We start from the raw sequence: 15,138 nt of genomic DNA, 5'->3' as shown, positions 1-15,138 counted from the left end.
TTGAGACTATAAGGAGACTTCATTCCATATATGTTATAACGAAATTATTTCACTCACATGACCCTGTTCTCTCAACGCTAATTGTACCGTCTATCCTTGCTTAAATGATGATTCCAACCGGAAGTTACACAGACCCGAAATGCGCCAGGAGATCTAGGTCTCTGCAGTTTGTTTGGATATAATCCGCGGAACAAACAACAAAGACTCTGACCTGTCGGCGCATTATACGACGACAGATCAAGGTATATGTTGTTTGCAGTTCGACTCCACTTATAAGCAACTACAAATGAAAACAATACTTTCTCATTACTAGTCAAATAGGGCTCAGCCATATGTAGTTCATGGCTTTCATTTTGACATCACTTTTATCTCAGATAGCCGACTTTTTTCTCAGCAGTTCCATTTTCATGGAATACTACTTCTAGATGAGGCAAATAATCAAATTTTAAAAAGCGAGAAAAAAGTATCAAATTCGATTGGAAGATATTGCAAAATGGAATTTGAACAAATCGTGGGGAGAAAAACTGCCATCTCCCTCCGCGGACTCCAGAGAGATGAACTATTACATGATTCCAGTAGGACGCTAATATCCCCATTTTTGAGACTTTTATATATAATTAAAATGGACCTGTTTAGATGATTTTTTTAAAACAAAATGAGAATTTACAATCATGAAGTAAAAATTGTTATATGGCGCACAACATGGACAGATAAAATGTTGTGTCTCACGTAAGACCAAATACGTTTTGACTAAATACGAATAGCTGAGAATCTTTTGCTATCTTTTTTTTTCTTCTATGTTTGCTGATCGTTTTTGTTATGGGAGAAGCGTTATTATTTTGTTGTTTTGTTTTGTTTTTTGTTTTTTTTTTTTTTTTTTTTAAGGGCTTTTTGTGTTTCTCTTTGTTTCGGATTTTCTCAGAATCTCATCCTCTTTACCTGATGCTTAATCTCTATTAATAAAAAAATTGCTATTTTTAAGTAGCTCAGACTGAACAAAATAACAAAATAATCATTTCAGAAATGGGTTTAAAAATACATCTTTATTGAATGTTCAGAAGATGCAATCACTTTGATCTACCCGAAGGAAGCTATGTCAATTAATTAACTTAATAAAGAAATTCAATATAAATTTGTATGTAGACGTATAAATTACATGATGGTGTGCCCTCACCATGTATAATTTTCGCTGGGAGTAACTTAAGAAATGAGGCATGTGTTATCCATTACCGTTGTTCATCTTCCTTTATCATGAATGACTAGCCAATCAATCATCCACGTTTCACCGATCATTTATGTCATCGTCATTCATTTACCATAAGTACTAGGTGTCGTGCTTTGAGGTTTCTCGCTCATGGCCAAGCCCTTAAGTAAAAGTATTTGTGATGATCACCATTTCCAGGTGAACATTTCGCTCAGTCATCCCTGCCGGAAGTGCAACTATAGTTTAAAGTATCCTTTAGCTACGCACGGATCTTCAAGGGGAAACGAGATCAGAAATTTGCGATTAAATTTTATTAACATAGAAAAGGACAATGCTTTCATAACAATTTGGTTACTAAAAAGGGATTCTAATGTCACAAAATGTTGCACATATGTGAATGTTACCGCCACTTCACGGACTTTTGTAGTAGTTGCGGATGTACAAACGAAGAAACCAAAAGTATATTTTTTCCATCGTCTGTTGTATTTTGTTCAACTTATAATATGTGTCCATTACATGAATCTGCTTCCTGCTTTTTTCTACTAAGAATATCTCTAATAACTAAAACTAGTACAAGTTGAGAAGTGAATTCGGCCAAATACCATAATGATTTAGAGGTACCTTGATTTATTGTATAGTTCCTACCAAATTTCAAAGTCATTTACTTTAAGATACAATGTATATTCTTTAGCTGACGTCAAACGTAAAGATGAAAATGATGTCGACAAAGACTGTTGTTGCTAAGTGTTGAAAGTGGGACGTTCTATAGATGCTTCCCGATAAGGTCACTAACAGACGATATTCTGCCCATTTTGCCTGGATGGTGGGCAGCCTGGACAATCCTATATGCGGCCACCAAAATTGTCTATTTTGAACAAGGCACACTGAAGCAAAATCAGCTTATAAATTATCAGTGTAGATACTAACAGAAAGTATGATTGGTAACTGTATCCTGAGACTCGATGAGTTTATTTCAACTTCCAAGCACCATATAAACTAAACAACAAATTTGCCAACATACCATAAATATGGTCGCTGATGACGTCATTCGGGATATATCTATAAGGTCTCTTTTTGGTCCAAAAAATAACACACACACGCACGCAAGCACGCGCACACACACACATACATACATACATACATACATACATACATATATACGTACATATATACCATTTGACATGATTTTATAGGTAGATAGACAGATAGATAGATAGATAGATAGATAGATAGATAGATTTAATCAGAGGGCTCTTCTTGGCATTCAACCGTCGTTATCACATGATAGAGTTTGAAGAATAATGGATTCCAGAACATTGCAAAACATATTTTCATTTTTTAAGGTTATATTTAGTATTTTCCAAAACATCAGTTCGTTACTTTTTAAAAAATGTATATTCTAGCATTCTAAAAGAGAAACGTTAATGCATTGGTAACGAACGGTCGTCAAAATAAGGGGGAAGAGTGGTTGACAACATAATTTGTAAGAACGGTCGTCAACATAATGGATAACAAAATGCGAATGGAACGATACGGCGAATGTTAAGTCGAAATTTATAATTCACTCAATAACCACACCCAACTATATTCCATCTAACGTCACCAAAAGACTAAACATGAATAATGATGGTTCACGATCAATCACCCAGGATGCAGTTTAAATTTATCAGTAACGACTGAGGTATGCTACTCGTAACATATCCAGAGACAGAGACGAATAACAGATACACGATTAGTAATACAGTTGACAAGGCAGGGCTTAGTGATTTCAAACAATGCTTAGGCTAGATCCCCAAGCTGACTGATACAAGAAATATTCCATGTAAAAGTCAAAATTTTAATTCTGACATGTATGTTTCTTTATGTTGTTATGTATATTTGTTTTAATTTATATTTGATTTAATTTAATTGTTTGTAAGTTTTAAAAGAGTTTAAATTCCATTACTTGCTATTGAAATGTAACTTTATTTACTGGAATAGAGTTCAGTTCTGACTGATTTTAATTTTTATTATTGACGTCAACAACTTTATAGGGACATTGTGTCTAATTTGACCTTAATCCTGACCTTGATTCAGAACCAGTAAGAGTTGATTATTTTTCCCTGGAAATACTTGTGCTCTAAACATATTCTTGGACAAGGACAGTTATCGAAATTCAAACACTGGTATATTATTTTCTGTGATTCAACAAAGAACTGTTGACACATCGGTACTACACTTACTACAGCATACATCATCGCCTTCCATTTTGGATTTCATCGGGATTCGAGCAGTTTCATTGAGACGTTTTATTACTAGGACTTCTATGTTTTTAATTCTTGGATTATTCTTGAATTAGTTTTGGATTGGATACGTAAAACCGTGAGTTCTTTTTCTCATTTTTATCATGTTTTTCTAGGGAAATAAATTATTTGTTAAATTTTACAAAGCTTGTTGTCTTCACTCTTTTCTTGTTGCTGTTTGAAAGAGCCTAAACACGTATTAAAGAATATTGGGTTGCTAGTCCTTGAGATATATGGAATCTGGCTAAAATATTTCAGAAAACTATGTTTCTGAAATTTAAATTCCCCTAGTTTTTGAATTTTTTAAAAATATCAAGCATTATTTTACATTTATGAAATCTTTACTAAAATCAGCAAGCTTTTTTTACAATGTTATCAAATGTGGAAATCTTTCTTTCAAATCCTACCCAGAAACAGTTATACCTTTTGAAAAAAGATGAATTGATTCAACCTGCCAGAAAATATGATCTTTCTGAGGCAAAAGCTTCCTTAACGACGCAAGAAATAAAAACTATTTTGGTCCAGTATTTGGTAGAAGAGTGTTCTGGACAAACGTGTTTTGGTTTTGATCAGTATGTCTGTATCAGACTGACATAAAAGTAAAGGAATTCAAATTGAAATACAAGATGGAACTGGAATTAAGGAAACTTGAACTTCAGAAAGAGGGAAAATAAATGCAGTTACAGAAAGATAAAGAAGAAATCCAGATGCAATTAGATAAGAAAGAAAGGGAGCATTGGACTCTATTATTATAATGTGTACTTACTGGTAAAGCTACAGCAAAGTGCCGACTACGATGTGATTATGGGATGCATCTTAAAAGGTTCTGAATTAGTCCCTGAGGATTATCGGCAAAAACACATGTGAAATTTGCAAGATAAAAAGAGCAGTTATTTGATAGATGGTGCTTAGCCAAGAAAGTTGATCAAGATTATGACAGTCTCAGACAATTTGTATGAATTGAAGAGTTCAAGAACTGTGTCCATACTGGCATAAAAACTTATCTAGATGAGCATAAGGTCGAAACCTTGGAAAATGCTGCTTGTGCTGCTGACGAGTATTCCTTAGCTCATAAAGTTGTATTTTTTTTTTGTAAATAAGACTTCCACTCAGCAGTCTTCTGGTAGAAAAATATTTCAGCCTAATACAAGCCCTTCTAAAACCTTTAAAAATTTAGCTTCTGATCCTTGTCTCTTCCAAAGTGTACCTACTGCAAGAAGAACAGACAATTTATTTTTGATTGATACAAACTGAAAAATAAGCATCAGAATTATGACTTATGTCTAAGAGGTTATGGTCACGGTCATGTACTGAAAGCAATACATTTGTTGGGTTTAATACACCCCGATCTGATTTTATTATGGAGAATTATTAACCATTCATGTCGAAGAGTTCTTTATCACTCTTGGGTGAGTCGGTAAATTCTATCCCTATTAAACTTTTAAGGGACACGTGAGCTTATCAGAGTCTTTTATTGTCAGGTACTTTGCCTTTTTCTGAGAAGTCTTCTTCTAATGCGGCTTCGTTAATGTTCCTTTCCACTGTGTAAATTTGTCATCAGACTTAGTCTCAGGACCCGTGACAGTCGGAACAGTGTGTTTTACCAATTGAGGACAATCATTTCTTACCTGGCAACTACATAGCTGAAGACAAGGTTGTGGTTAATCCACTTGTAACTGACAAGCCTTGTTTAGATCAGAAAGTCTGTCGTATTGAAATATAATTCACTGATTTATACCCAGATTGTGCAGTTACTAGAGATATGGCAAAGAAAGCGCTTGAGAACGATGTTGATCAGAAAAGTATTATTGTAGCTGACACATGTATTGGTCAGGCTTTTGATGAGGTCACTTTAACTCCTTGTTTGGATCAATCAAAGGGTATTGATCACAGTGATCGTCTTTTCACTACTCATGTATTGGTCAGGCTTTTGATGAGGTCACTTTAACTCCTTGTTTGGATCAATCAAAGGGTATTGATCACAGTGATCGTCTTTTCACTACTCGTTCTCTTTATTCTAACCAGGGTGACAAACGACAATCACTTGTCGTCGAACAGGAAAAAGATCCTGCGATCTCCTGTTTGTTTCAAAGGGACATCAGTGAAACTAAAGCCACTGAAGTACCTCTCTGTCATTTCATAGAAAATGGAATTTTTATGAGAAAATGTAGACCTCCAGAGATACCTGCTAATGAACTATCAAATTGTAGTTCCAAAATCTTACAGACATGAAATACTTAGTCTGGCCCATGAAACTCCTTTGGCTGGTCATTTAGAGATTAATAAGACTTATCACAAACTCTTGATTGACCAAAAACTAAAACTGATGTTTGTAAATACTGTAAATCTTGTTATACTTGTCAAATGGTAGGAAAACCCAATGAGAAGATACATAAGGCTCATCGGCAACCTATTCCTGCATTTGACGAATCATTTAGCAGAATAATAATGGTAGATTGTGTTGGTCCATTGCCTAAACTCAAGTCAGCTAACCAATACTTGTTGACCATAATGTGTGGGTCAACAAGATTTCCAGAGGAATATTAAATCTAAAACAATGGTAAAAGCTTTGATTAAGATTTCTTACTCAATTTGGCCTTCTGAAATCTGTCCAATTGCTTTAATAAAATCGGAAATGCCAAGTATGTCACCAAATTTGATCTTCTAAAAGGATTTTGGCAAATTCAACTGACGTAAAGAGCAAGGGAAATTTGGGCATTCATGACTCCAGATGGACTTTATCAGTATAAAGTGATGCCGTTTGGGAGGAAAGGTTCGCCAAGTATTTTTCAACGTCTAATGAATACGATTACCTCTGGTGTAGATAATTGTGATGCTTACATCGATGATGTCATCATCTACAACGACATCTGGAAAGAACATTTAGCGACAATTTGGAAATACTTTGACAGACTCACTGACGCAAGTTTAACAATTAATTTATCCAAAAGCGAGTTTTGCCGTGCTTGTTTAACATTTATAGGACATTTCGTGGGACATGGAAAAGTTAAACCTATCGATGCTAAGGTCAAACCTATCTCTGAATTCCCTGTGTCTGTTAGTAAAAAAACATAGTGATGCGATTTTAGGTATGGTTGGATACTATCGAAAACTTTGTTCCAATTTTTTCATAATTGCTGAACCCCTGACAAATTTATTGAGCAAGAAAAATAAGTGTCTTCAGACTGAAAAATGTCAGGAGACGTTTGATAAGTTAAAAGGCTTACTTAAAAGCGCTCCAGTTCTTACAGCTCCAAATTTCAGCCAATCATTTAAACTGTATGTTGATGGAAGTGATGTTGGTGTTGGAGCAGTATTGATTCAATAAGATAAAAATTGTGTTGATTATCCAGTGTGTTATTGTTTCTAAGAAATTAAATAAGTACTAAAGAAATTATTCAACAATCGAGATGGAATGTTTGGCTTTGCTAATGGCATTATAACATTTTGAAGTTTACATTAGTTCAGCTCCTTCTTCGATTATTGTGTTTAGTGATCACAACCCCTATTTAATATTAACATCAGGCATATCAATGGAGCAGATTCACTTTCTTGTGTATAGAAATGTACTACTTTATGTATACTTTGTATAATTCATAAAACCTCTTTTTAATTTTCTTAAAAGTCGTATATAATTAATCTATGGTAAAAAGAAAGTTTTATTTTATAAATCTTTCTTTTTCTTTGTGGGGGAAAGTGTTATGCATATTTGATATATTTGATTACTTTAATTGTTTGTTGATAAGTTTTAAATTATTTAATTCCATTACTTGCTATTGTAATGTAACTTTATTTACTGGAATAGAGTTCAGTTGTGACGTAACCAACTTTATAAAAACAATGTATGTAATGCTGACCTAGTTCCTGACCTTGATTCAGAATCAGTAAGAGTTGAAGTAAACAAATTTTTTAAATATACTTTCTCAGAGTAAGATTCATGAAGTGAAATCGAGGCCATACTCGGAATATGTGACAAACAACACGTATCAATTAGGTTTTTCCAGAGGATTGACTCACATCCTGGCATCTGTTTTGCGTTGTAGCTAGATTTATTATTTATGTTTCGAGATAGTTTAGTCATTACCTGCCTTAACACTTCAGAAGTTAAGTGTTTTATGTTGTAACCAGTTGTAGGGCTAATTATTTTGTTTTTTTCAAATTATTTGGATTCCAAGAGATCATTTTCCCCTGGAAATAATTGTGCTCTAAAGTAGTTCCTCGACAAGGACAGTTATCGAAATTTACACGGTATTCAAACACTGGAATATTATTTTCTGTGATTCAAGAAAGAACTATTGACACATCAGTACGACGCTGACGTCATCGCCTTCTATCTTGGATTTCATCGGGATTCGAACTCAGTTTAATTAGGACTTTTATTACTAGGACTTCTATTTTATAATTCTTGGATTTATCATGGATTATTTTTTGGATTTCATTCGTAAAACCGCAAATTCTTTTTCTCGTTTTTACCTTGCTTTTCTAGGGAAATAAATTATTTGTCAAATTTTACAAAGCTTGTTGTCTTTCCTCTTTTCTAGTTACTGTTTGAAAGAGCCTAAACACGTAACAATGTACATCAAACCGGGTATATTATCAGAATAAAAAATCACAAGACACTTGATTAAAGATACGTGAAATGTAGAAAATCAGAAAATGACATGGGAAACATTATTGATTGGAATCGAAATGATGTATATGGTGGATCCGAAATCTATCTGTCTCTTTGAAAAAAGATAGCTTATACAAAATGAATTTGCCAACTGATGATGAATCCTTATAAATGCATCAAAACGCATATACTGCTACTTTGATCCAGATTACTTTGTTTTAAAAAAAACCGTTGCAGTCATTTTATGACAGTCTACAACTAACAACATTTGTGACAAAGGTTTGAAAATGAAGTTTTCATGCTTTGCAAAGTTACTTATACATGCTGCCCAAGGGCACATTCTTTGCTGTATTCCGCAATCAGAAAAAAGATATAATTTCCATGGCCGTTTTCTCTGCATTCCTTTACATGCAACAACCATTAATGTCTTGTGGTAATAATCAATCACTGAGGACAAGCGATCCTTTTTTACACAACTGGTTTTCTGGCTTTTCGCAACGTAATTACATTTCAACCACACATGCGTGAAAATAAATTATCTCATATATTCAAGCTGCGTATAAACAGTCATAGATTACTTGCCAAAGTGAATCTGAGTTGACATCTCTGAATCGATTGCTGTTTACCTCAATGACTATTGTTTATAGGAATACTATGTCTGAGTTTGATAAATATGGAAAAACGTATTGGACATAAATTATCAATATAAACATTCATGTTCATTAGTCTTCAAACAGTGGTAACATTTATACATACATTCTAATGAGTTAAGTATCTTGACAAGCATATAAATATAAATACATTGCTAATGTTCACATGACTAGACTAAAATAGTGATTAAGATGTCAGAATCCTGTCAAATATTGCTTCCTGAATAGTTACCTCGTTTACCTAGGTCGGCCATTTTAAAGCATGGCTCCACCATGTCAATCAACCTTCCCTGCACGAACGTATTTCTTGACCTTTGAACACTAGAATATCTTTCTGTTGTTTTCTGGCATGAATTATGACTAGCTGTTATATGACATGGGTTAGCTTTCGATAATATAAACTGATATGTATAGTAAAATGTACAGACTATATGGTAACTTTCAGTTTTAATTTCGAATGTGTTGACTGGACTTTGCAAAAGCTTTGTTTTAATTTAAAGAAACAAGCCAATAACATTTTACGATTTCGTATGAATATATGATACTCAAACACAAATCAGGGCAGGCGGGGTTTCCAACTATTAATTCCAAATTAAACAACGGCAAGCCAAGAAAATACGAGAAGAAGAAAAAACACAAGTTCCAACTAAGCTCACTTGGATGATACTCATGGTAATCCATTAAGTCAATGGTTTGGTTTGGTTTTGTACTTTTAATTCCATTTTTAGCATATGGCGGACAGTATATTCGACCGAGGAAGAACCTTGCAGAACAATCTCCATTAAATCAAAATAATAGTTTTGCATGACAATCCAACAGTGTACACGTGTACAAAAATATTGTATTCCTATACCTCTCGCAACTTTGAAATTAATTATAAGTATATTTTTGACAAAAGACTGTGTTGAATTTTACATGATCATGCCGCAAAACGTATCAATAACGTGGAATATTGCGATAAAAGCCTGAAATCATATAATCTTGAAACAAATGTCTGGCTCATGATATTTCTAGGCATGCAAATGGTTGATATTATCTCAGTCTTCGTGGCGCTGTTGTCGATGAATACGTTACGCCTTATAACCAGCACGAACTTTCGAAGTGGAATTTATAAATCAATTGCACGCTTAATTTTTGGACGATATTATTAAGAAAATTACTTCAAGATTGCCTAGATCACATTATATCAACATTTTTACGCTGAGTATTAATTGCAACAAATTTACATAATTAAACGAGAAATGATTAAAGTTGTGTGCGGAAAACAATGGTGTTTTGTACTGATCGACCCAGCTACATGACTTTGATTCAAATTCGACTGGAAAAAGCCGTTCTTGTAATCATCCTCGTTTTGTATATTCATATTCTCATTATTATATATAAAGAGTAAATCAATTCTAGACCAAAGCTGATTTATCTGTGTCTGTCTCCATTAATATTATAGATATGAGTGAACTTTTATTTGTATGGCTTGTTTTATTTGCGCAAGCTATCTGCGGTAAACGGTTCAGATGCAGTGCATTGCGATAACACAGCCGTTTCAACCGCTCTTATTTAACAATTAAATCTTTTGTAAGTTCTATCTTAAGTTTTCAATCGGCGTTTTGCTCTCTGAAGGTTACATCGGTATTTACGATTCGCCACTTTTCTTTCAGAAATGTGAGAGGGAAAAATCATTCCTTTTGTTCCAGAGCACAATAGGAAAATTCCATCCTCGGAATAGTCATTTCTGATCATTTGGCAGGACTTTCCTATCCTGCACAGATGCATAGAAAGGATTTATGTTTTACGCCCAAAAACGGCCATATTTTCTCAAATGTACTTACGAAAATGAGCTAAATAAAATATGGTTATTCATTTATATGGTCTCCAAGGAAGCAACAGAATTATTATCCAAGCGAGTAGCCGTATTAAAGGACGAAGTCTGAAATAAAGAAACACTCAAAAACACTACCATATAACAGGGACATGCATTCTTTAAACAAATATAAATCATTAGTACTTAAATGTCATATGAAATACTCTTTACTCGTGGCACTATTCTTTCCTTTGCAGTAATTAGTTAACAAATCAGTTTATATGTAAAAGACAACAACTTACCTTTTCTTAGTGTAGCAACTCCAAGGTTTCGAGTGGACTGTAATTAAGATTGGAGCCTCTTTAGAACGTTCTTATTGCAGCGGTGATCACTGTCCAAATGATGAAGGCTTTCAAACGCACTTTGATTGACAACTCTGCAACTGACAACTCGTTTACATATGACAGGTGATTCGTTTTGCTATGGTCTATTTAAAGGTTTTCAGGCGTTCTGCCAATAAAAAGTACCCCTCCATCGCGTCACAGATATGTAATGTAGTAGAAGTGGTTTAAAAATAGTTGCACTGTTTGAAAATTTGAAACTAATAGCAACAAATTTAAAACATAAAGGTTTCTGTGAGTTTGCTACGTAGTTGTGGATCGCATATCTGGACAATATGAAACAATAACGTAGGACTCAACAAAATTAAAAAAGCGAAGAAAACGAACTAAGATAATCATTGTGCGTCTTTGTAATTATAATTATTGTTAGTAGTAGTAGTAGTAGTAGTATTGTAGCAGAAGTAGTAGTTACACACACACACACACACACACACACACACACACACACATATATATATATATATATATATATATATATATATATATATATATATATATATATATATATATATATAATCTTTACATTATATCGGAGACACGATGACGCCCATAAATCTAGCCACAGTTAGATTTAATTATTGTGTGCCGAGTATAGAAAAAGGAATACGGACTGACATGGTTAACCATCGAACATTTGTACATGTATATGGATCTTATTTTGTCATATTTATTCTGATATTAAGTATATGATACCTACATGTATGTTTATTTGTCATTGTGACGTGTTTTTACCTGTAGCCAATAAAGTGAATGTTGTCTCAAACTTTTTCATTCCTGAATAAAAGTAATGTACGGAACAGCTGATACCGTATTTAACCGTGTAAGTCTTCCTAAAATCGTAATAATATCTGCCCTCTTTCTTGTCCTAATCTTATGGACATCCGAACTAGTTCGTATTATCTTGCTGATGTTCACTCGAAAAAATTCTGGCGAGTTTCTGCTTTAAATTTTACAATTCTTGTATTGATCTGTTACGTCTCAAATGAATAGGGGTGTCGCAGGTACGATTCTCAGTAGCAATGCATATAGAAATGGACTGTCAGCTATTCCGGAAATGAGTTTGACACTTTCAATCGACCTGATATATCATTTATGCCTATAATAACTTTGTTTCCTCTCAAAAACTTTCAAAAAGTCTTCTGGTAAATGAACTTGAAGCAGTTTCTCACTTGAAGATAGATTAGACAATGAGAAAGGAGTTTAAGAATGAGAAACTTCTCAAAAAATTGGGTCATATTGTTACGACTCTGTGGTCTTAAACTAAACAACGGAAAAGATAGAAAATCAATAAGTTTTTGTAAATATCAACAAATAATTTATTTCTCTAGAATACAAAGCGAACATTTAAAAAAAGAACTTACAATATTGTGAATTAAATCCGAATGATTCCAAAAGATTTATCACAAGTCCAAATGTAAAAAGTTCCAACTGAATTCTAGTGGTATTCCAAATAAGTTCCAATATTGAATGTGTTGATGTCCCAGTAGTCTCGAATATGCTAAAGTGTCAGTTGCCTAGATTTGGCGATGTGCTAAGAATCATTTTAAGTATCACAATAATATAATCCAGAAATGTTCTTGTCTGAATTCACTATAATTCCAAATTAATGTTTCTGTTCAAGAGTATTATTGATGAGCACTTTGTATATCCAGTGAAAAGTATTTAAAAAGATAAGCCCACCAAAATGAAATACTGACCACAACACAAAGTCTGATTCTGCTCAAGATATCAACGCAAAAAATGAGTAATTTCACAAGTGAACAACAGTATATTATAAACTGAGACACAAACTTAGAGCCATGATTAGGTCCAAATACATTTCTAGAAAATTCTAAGTTGTTAACAAGATAAAATTCGTTACTAGAATTATAATAAAAATACATGGTAAACATCACGTACACCATGTTTTTCTTGTGGGAATTGCATAGTCCCACACACAGATTGAGATAAACATATTCGCATGAAATAATGAACTGAATATTTAGTCCACACTCAGAGAGAACCTTTTAGCTATGTATTATGTTGTTTACAACATCAATGGCCCCAGTCAGGTATACAGTGAATTTGATTTTGGACAAGGTCAAGTACAAAATGTAAATGTATAATCATTAATGAAAGCCAACAAGTAATGCAAATTAAATATAGATAATTATATATATATATATATATATATATATATATATATATATATATATATATATATATATATATATATATATATATATATATATATATATATATGTATGTATGTATGTATGTATGTATGTGTGTGTGTGTGTGTGTTGCCTAGTCAATTGATGAATGGGGGTGAGAAAACCACATAAATCCCTTGCCGATAAGAATAATAATAATAAGAAGAAGAAGAAGAAGAAGAAAATGATGATGATGATGATTATGAACAGCGCCAACCTTGTTCAAGACTTCAAAACCACGATGATGATATTAAGGAAAGAACAAACATTTGTATTTTATATTTTTGAATAATATTGTTTTGCCTAAAGGGTCCAGTATATCTGAGGTAAAGTAGACATGGTGCCTATTAAAATATTGTCAAAATTACGTAAAACCGTTCAGTATGAACTGGAAGTTTGAGGCGGTTAATCGGACAAAAGAATAGGTAGTTCAGTATAAGCTGGAAGTTTGAGGAGGTTATTCAAACAAAAGCATGTATTGGTCAATATGAACTGGAGGTTTATGGAGGTTATTCAAACCAAAGCATGTATAGATCAGTATGAACTGGACGTTATTCACCAAGAGGTTTTGAGGATTATTGTAGAATTTACATTCAAAGAAATAGTGGCTAGCTGTTTCATCTGATTTGGAGCAAACTACACAATGAATTGGCAACAATGTTGCTCAAATTTAGATACGCCCTAAGCACTGGACTATTATACCTTAATGTGGCGTGTATGACAGACATTCAACAATGGAGTAGTACGATGGTACTTGTTTCTTTATTGATTACTTTCGAAAGACAGATATAGACTTGTAGTATGTATGATGTAGATTCTACCATACCAAAATTTAATATCCGACTTATTTGTTAGACATAAATGCCAAAATGGTTCATCAAAATTTATACGATTTCTTCGAGAATAAGTCCGGCCCCGACGTTGAACATCTCTTGATAAAATAATTTTGTTTAAGTCGGCTTTGATATGATTTACCAATTTATAAAATGTAAAAAGAAATGTGTGGATTGTCTTTAAAAAAAAATTAAAGGTAGTCAGCCATATTCTATTTATAACAACTATGAACTAATACTTCGGGTAAATGCTGTCACAACTTTAGCTGTTTTCTGTTTTATATTTTCAAGCTGATTAGAATCGGTTTTGCTACACCCATCCCATATTACATCAACATACTCTAAAATTGGTATGATAAAAGCTATATTTATTCGGTTTAGTGAATATCGTTTTTTTTTTTTGTGTTAAAACTTGAACGTTTTAATATTCCCATTATCGTTGATTCTTTCCGAATAAGCTCTACAATTTGGTTTCGCCAGCTTCCAATACCCGTCAGAAGTACTCAAGGAAGTTTTTGGTTATCTATAACACAATAGATGTATTATCCGAAGATAACTTTGGATGATAGATCCGAGTAGATGAGTCATGTTTATAGTACATCTTTTGTTTTGGTGGTTTTAAATAGACAAGTTATTGTTTGGTCCCTCTATAAAATCGTTCTAGGTCTGGGTTCATTTGGCGTTCATTAACATTAATATCTGATGAAACCTAAGACAGAGAACTGTCGTCAGCAAAAAGTCTTGTTAAACTGGACATAGTATCTGTAATATAATTAATATAAATCAGCAAGAATATGGATTAAGTACAGATCCTTGTGTGACGAATACTCTTATCTAACGTATGTATGACACGTCTGCCATTAAAAGAACAATTTGCTTCCTTGATGATAAATAGTCATACAAATAGTTTCAAATGTTTCAACTTAATAAATATTCAATTAGTTTGTATAACAGTCTGTTGTGCCAAACACGATGAAATACCTGAGTTATGTCCCAAAACAACATGCACATAAAGTTGTGTTCTCTCTCGATCGATCGATCGAAGAAGAAGAAGAAGAACAGTTTAAAACAAAGAGCAAGATGATAAAGAATATAGGCGCAAAAGAAATTTTTGAATTTACAAATTGTTAACTGCCTCTTTGTAAAGGGAATTAATGTTTTAAAAC

At 33.2% G+C, this 15,138-nt stretch overlaps 1 protein-coding gene across 9 annotated transcripts in view; it reads right to left on the bottom strand.

Annotated features, from left to right (window-relative positions):
- The window catches only part of LOC149778530 (uncharacterized), a 71,126-nt gene extending 60,120 nt beyond the window's left edge, over window positions 1–11,006 (bottom strand). For 5 of the 9 annotated variants that reach the window (XM_089939407.1, XM_089939408.1, XM_089939409.1 and 2 more), the window contains exon 1: window positions 10,849–11,005. The gene's annotated coding sequence lies outside the window, so the exon portion shown is untranslated. Of the gene's footprint in view, window positions 1–10,848 lie in introns of all 9 variants that reach the window. The other 4 variants (XM_089939403.1, XM_089939405.1, XM_089939404.1 and 1 more) reach the window with 1 other exon arrangement.
- Between the last annotated feature and the right edge of the window lie 4,132 nt (window positions 11,007–15,138).

This window comes from Sinohyriopsis cumingii, chromosome 17 (genome assembly GCF_028554795.1).
Source record: "Sinohyriopsis cumingii isolate HCF-2022 chromosome 17, ASM2855479v2, whole genome shotgun sequence".
Lineage (NCBI taxonomy): Eukaryota > Metazoa > Mollusca > Bivalvia > Unionida > Unionidae > Sinohyriopsis > Sinohyriopsis cumingii.
This window is presented reverse-complemented; position numbering and strand designations above follow the sequence as displayed.